A 5,934-nucleotide genomic window follows, 5' to 3' on the forward strand; every position below is an offset into this window, starting at 1 on the left:
CCAGTTCCACACGGTGAGAGGCAGATGACGTGTATCTCAGCCCCTCTTCATAGGCTCATAACTCCGGATGTGAGTCTCGTATGATCCCGTGATAAGATGGAATGGAAAGGGCGACTCTACAGATTCAGGAAGTGTTTGAACTGGATTTCTGCGCTGGAGTAATATAAAGATACAGACACAGATATAGAAACATTGAAGTTGGCACATAGGTGAGTTTGTGGACCCCAGAGGATTGAACAAATAAGGCAGTCAATTAAAACCAAGAAACAACTTACATTTATAATCGCATTGGTTGGCCGATCTACTTTGTTTTATCTTTTTCTTGTTTGCTTTGTCTGTTCTCTGAGAAGAATATGTGCGACACTGCCTTCAAATTTGGCCAACATAAGGTCCCTTAGAGGGTACTTTCCAAACTGGACAGCCTTTGTTTTAGGAGTGCGCAAATGCTGCCTTAAAATACTGTCTACTTGGACAGCAGCCTCTCAAATGGACCACATCGATTTATTGGATTGCTGCCCTCTTCAGGCAGAGTTGGTAACTCACTCTGTCACTCGCAATGGAAATATTTGTCGGAGACTTTTTATTGCCAACTTTTTCAATAAAGCTGAATAACTGTTTCATCCCGAGAACAAGAAGATGGCAGAATTATTTCCAGAAACATCTGGACAGTCAGGTCTCTGACCATTGTTTCTCCTGTAAAGGCTTCACATGGCTGAATTTTCACAATAGCTCAGGAAACACAGCACGTTCTGAGCTGGCATTAATGCAGCTGGTGTTTGTTACTTTATTTTCTGCAATTTATTTCACCAAAGCAAAATGCTAATTTGTCTCTGACGTGTTTTATTTTCTGTGCTGTAATGGCTGCCAGAGGGATGACATGTGCACGCTGAAACAATGGGCCAAGGCCATCTGGAGCCGACGGCTATGACATCAGGGTGTTGTCTTACACATACGAACTCAGGAGAAAGATCCAGCTCACAGTCCCAGCAGCACACGGACTGTCACAGGTATGCGCTTCATCCTCAGGTGTCGACCACAACAGAGAGAACACAAAGCTCATGTGTCTTTTGACTGATGGAGAACCAGCAGCCTTAATTGACATTTCGCATTTTCGCCCAAAGGAATAGGCGGCGCTCCATTGTGCCTTTGCGGTCTTCTTTAGGAAATAGAGAAGTCTGTACTTCTTATCTGCACTTTTTGGGCAAAAAATTAAACTATCTATCACAAAGTGGCCTAATACTGTATTTTAATTGATCTCTAAATAGCCTCACATGGAAATCCAACAGGATAATTTGGAGGAATAAGCATTTTTTACTCTTCTCACATATCATCTTGTCCTTTAATGCCTCCAAAAAGAAGGTCGTGGGAAGGTGTTTTAGGTTTTGAGTGCACATACGTGACATACACAGTGATCATGCAAAATGATACGCCAATATTTTGTTGTTTCTGTCATTTACAACAAACAGAAAGTCATAATGTGCAATAATGTGGCAAAAGATGCACATATTGTTGCCACAACAAACAGCTGATGCACACCCTAAATTCTCTGCACTTAGTCATCTTGGACGAACCTTATGCAAATGAGCTGAACTGTAATCAGTCAGATGTTGATATATGGCGTGATATGTTGATACGTAGACCTACACACCTTTAGTCAACACTCAAACGCACATTGAGCGAGAGATATGCAGATTGGAAAAAATAAAGAATTTTTAGAAAATATTGGACATTATTTTTTGAATTTCTAAGCTCAAATAAATACTATCCTGGCCTCTGAACAGCTACATTTGCTTGCATTTTAAAGCAGCTGACAAGGGAAGCTCACTGTAATGAGAACACAGCTATACCTTAAACCCTTAAAATCTCAGGCTTATTACATACTAAGGCTTATTATTCAGTAACTACAGGGACTTTAATACAAACTGGCTGAGCTATTATTATGTTATAGAGGTGTGTAGTAAAACTTTGGGCCGGCCAGCGGGTCCTGACCATTTAAAGGGTTAACCCAGGGGTGGGGAACTAAGGGCCAGAGTCCAGCACAGTTTGGTGATAACAGAAATCTTCCCTGAATATTTTGATGACATTATGCACTGAAGAGGAGGACCTTAAATCTTTGCAATCATTGAGTCTCATTCACCAGTCGTTCTTAAGATTTCTTCTTAAACCCACTTACTCAGTTTTCACGAAGACTCTGATTCACCAGTGTTCTCTTATCTGGGGTTTGTTCTTAGGTAAGAACAGAATCTACACACACTCAAGAGCACAAAGGGGAGAACAGTTCTGCGCTTTAAGAACACGACATGAATCTGACGGAGACTTTATCTTAGGGCCTTTCTCAGGAACACAATTAAGAAAGAACTTAGGAAGGTATTGGAGAATGAGGCCCAATCAGTGAAAAACGTTTTTCTTAAACTGTTGGATTATTAGCTGACATATGTTTTGGCAAAGTGGGGAGCCTCAATCTCTCAAACCCATCTCTGCTCATAAAAAGACTAGGCCTCGTCTGGAGGCTCATTTTATACCCAAACATCTCCCAGCTTATTTGAAATGTGTTGCATCAATACTAGAATAAGCACAACTGAAGTTAAATCATTAAATCTTACTAAATCTTGCCAAACATCTTGGTTTTGTGTTGATTTTGAGTAAATAAAGGTCAAAGCGGATTAATAAATCTGGGATTTCAGCACACAGCTCCAAAACCTAACCAAATTATTAGCATTCTGATAATAACAATTACATTTGTGATTAACTGCTATTCCTTTTCTGAACCATCTATGATCATGAATACCACTGTTGTTAATGTAGTCCTTTCTTTTTGCTTGATTACTTATTACTGATACTCTCTCTTTATCCTGTTAACCGCAATTGACTATCATTAAAATAAATAAATAAATAAATAAATAAATAGTTGTTAAACAACGGGTAACTAAAAAAAAAGCAAAGAGAGAAGTCTCTCTGCACTCAACTGCATGTTGTGCTGTTGATGGTTTTCAGCTAAAGCTGAAAATGAAACTGGTTAAAAAAGGAAATGCCAGCCATTACTGGGCAAAAGTGTGCCAGAGAAAATGCAGCTTTCACAGAGGGAACTCTTTCTGTGCCTCTCCTTATCTTTCTCTTTCTCTCTCGGTCTGTGCCAACTCGGCGGTTTAACATGAAGACAAATGAGTCAGGGCACATTCCTGCAGCGAGAAACAGACAGTAATGACACACTGCCTGCATGAGACATTGTTAAAGCCGAACGCCGCGGCCTTTTGTTGGGCCTGATGAGGAGAGCGGGGCGCGTTTGAAGATTTTAATCAGCTCTAACATTTTATAAAACGAGCTGTAAGGAAATCCAGGGCGTCCCACAAGAAAGAGGAGCAGAGCTGGGCCTGATTCTCTTTGAACGCTGCAGTTTGTTTTGTTCGGCGCTGATGTGGAGGAACGTGAGGGGGAGAAAACACTGAACAAGCGTGAGGAGCGACAGGGAGAGCAGTGGGAGTATCAGCGTATCACAGCGGGAGAATGAGTGAATAAGTGAGGGTGTGTAAACAGACGAGTGAGTGAGTAAGTGAGTGTGTGAATGGCTGAGTCAGCGTGAGTGTATGTAAATGGATGAATGGATGTGTATATGCTAAATGAGTGAGTGAATGAGTGAAGCATTTTTGTAAATGAGTAATCCCGCCCCGTCCCAAAGCTTTGCGGTTTTGTGTACTTTGTGTGTGTGTCTATGTGCCTTCTGATAGCCATTCAAGTGTGTCCCATTTCTCAGTCATGCAAAAGTGCATTGCACACAACCAAAATAGATGCACCCTTTCCTGAAAACTAAAAAGTACAGTACTGTGCAAAAGTCAGGGAGAGTTTTTCACTTATTTTCCTTATCCTATTAGAAATATCTACTGAAAAATCGATAACTTGTTTTTAATATTTGTGTCATTCTATGGAAACGTCCATTATTGTGTCCCTAGTGTTTTAAGATATATTACACTTAAAAACAAGTTAGGGTTACAATTTTTTTACATTTTCAAATAAAACAATAAGTTATTTTAACAATTACACCTTCTTGAGCCTCAATTCAGCAATATTGGTTTTTAAATCAATCATATAGAATTCCAAGCACCACAGAAGAGCTCGTCCCCACAGTCATGTGTGAAGGCTGAGGCCATATTTTGAGGTAAAAAACAGGTTTTTCTGCAGTAATCTATACATGACTATGAAATATATGATTTAAATGACATAAAGAAAAATGAATATTAAAAAATATATAACGAAAGTTGTCGTCCCCAGGAGTCGTGTCACTGGTGTTACTGCGTAACAAAAAATCTCTTATTTTGAAATAAAGGTCACACTGATGACATCACTTGACTTCCTTTTACCTGTTTTCTGAGGATCTATGAAGAAAAGCACATGGTGAGTCCACTGTGTCTTTCAGTTATCAGAGATTTTCTCATTTAGCTCATGATTTCATATGAAGCTTTTAGCTGAAGTCACTGGTGTGACCGACTTTATTCTGAGGTAATTGTGAAAAAATAGAATACAAATGGATTAAATGACATATTTTAGTGGATGTTCCATGACTAACAACATGTGGTTTGATGCTCTGTAGCATTTTGTAAAATGCACTGTTCATTAAAAATGTCTCTGGTGTTACTTTTCTTATGTGTAACACCAATGAGGATCGGTAACACCAGTGACTCCTATGGACAGATAGAAAAGTGGACGTTTCTGTAGAATGACTGGGGTGTCACTGGGGTGGGACCCTCAAGGGTCCATCTCAGTACCTTTAGTCAGGGAACATAACTGAACCATAATCCACTGAAATGATATGTTCTAAGCTGTACTGACTCCACACACCCCGTCTCGTCTCCAGGCTTTTATTTTACTGTTCTGTTTAAAACATTCAGTTATGAAAAGGTACAAATACGAACTTTTTACCTGGAAAAACTTATTTAAGGATCACAATCAGACCTTAAAACCACTGTTGTACCTTTGAGGGAACATTTACACTGTTTGTACCTTGATGAACATAAAATGTACCTGAACAGAACCTTTATTACTCACAGTGTAGATACATAAGCAAAACAACAAATCTCAAGTGTAGATCTTGGGACAGGCTGTAAGTGAAGGCATGAGTGTGTCTGTAAATGTGTGTGTGTTTGAGTATAAATGAGTCGTAACCTGCTCCCTAGAATACGCCCTATAGTGCGGCTACATAAAGAGAAAAGACTGTGGGAATGTCTCTCAGCTGCTGAGTTAGTTCTATCGGTAACTCAGATTAGGATCAGTTTAAGTGAGTGGTATATCAGCAAATGATCAAAATCACCAGTGAAGAGTTAGAAGTACCAGAAACTTACCAGAAACATGGGCACCAGAATCTTTGCCAAATACAACCATCCTCAAAAAATCAAATAAACAAGTAAATTGACAGTTAAGCCCACATTCGAGCAAGCAAATAAGCGCATAGGCAAACCTACAATACATTATATATATATATATATATATATATATATATATATATATATATATATATATATATATATATATACTTTCTGGGCCATGAGCATGTAAAGATGTAAATATTCTTAAAAAAAGATGTTTTTAAGGGTTCTTTGGTAAAGAAAATGGTTCCATATAGAACAATGAACACTGAAAGAACCCTTTGCATGATTGAGTGGTTCTTTAAAATGTGCTGTAGATGGTTCTACATTAAACCTTTTTGAGGTTGAGCTTTTTTTGGGGTTCTACATAGCACCCAAAAAGCGTTCTTCTATTGTTACCATGCCAAGCTGGTAACAACAAAAGAACCTTTTTCCAAACATTCTATATAGAATCATCTACAGCACATTCTCCATTAATCTGAAGAACACTTTCATGATGCTAAGAACCCTTTCATCAGAAAAAGGGCTCCTTGAGGGTTCATGGTTCTATATAGAACCATTTTCATTACTGAAGAAC

This window comes from Colossoma macropomum, unplaced genomic scaffold (genome assembly GCF_904425465.1).
Source record: "Colossoma macropomum unplaced genomic scaffold, Colossoma_macropomum, whole genome shotgun sequence".
NCBI classification, from domain to species: domain Eukaryota; kingdom Metazoa; phylum Chordata; class Actinopteri; order Characiformes; family Serrasalmidae; genus Colossoma; species Colossoma macropomum.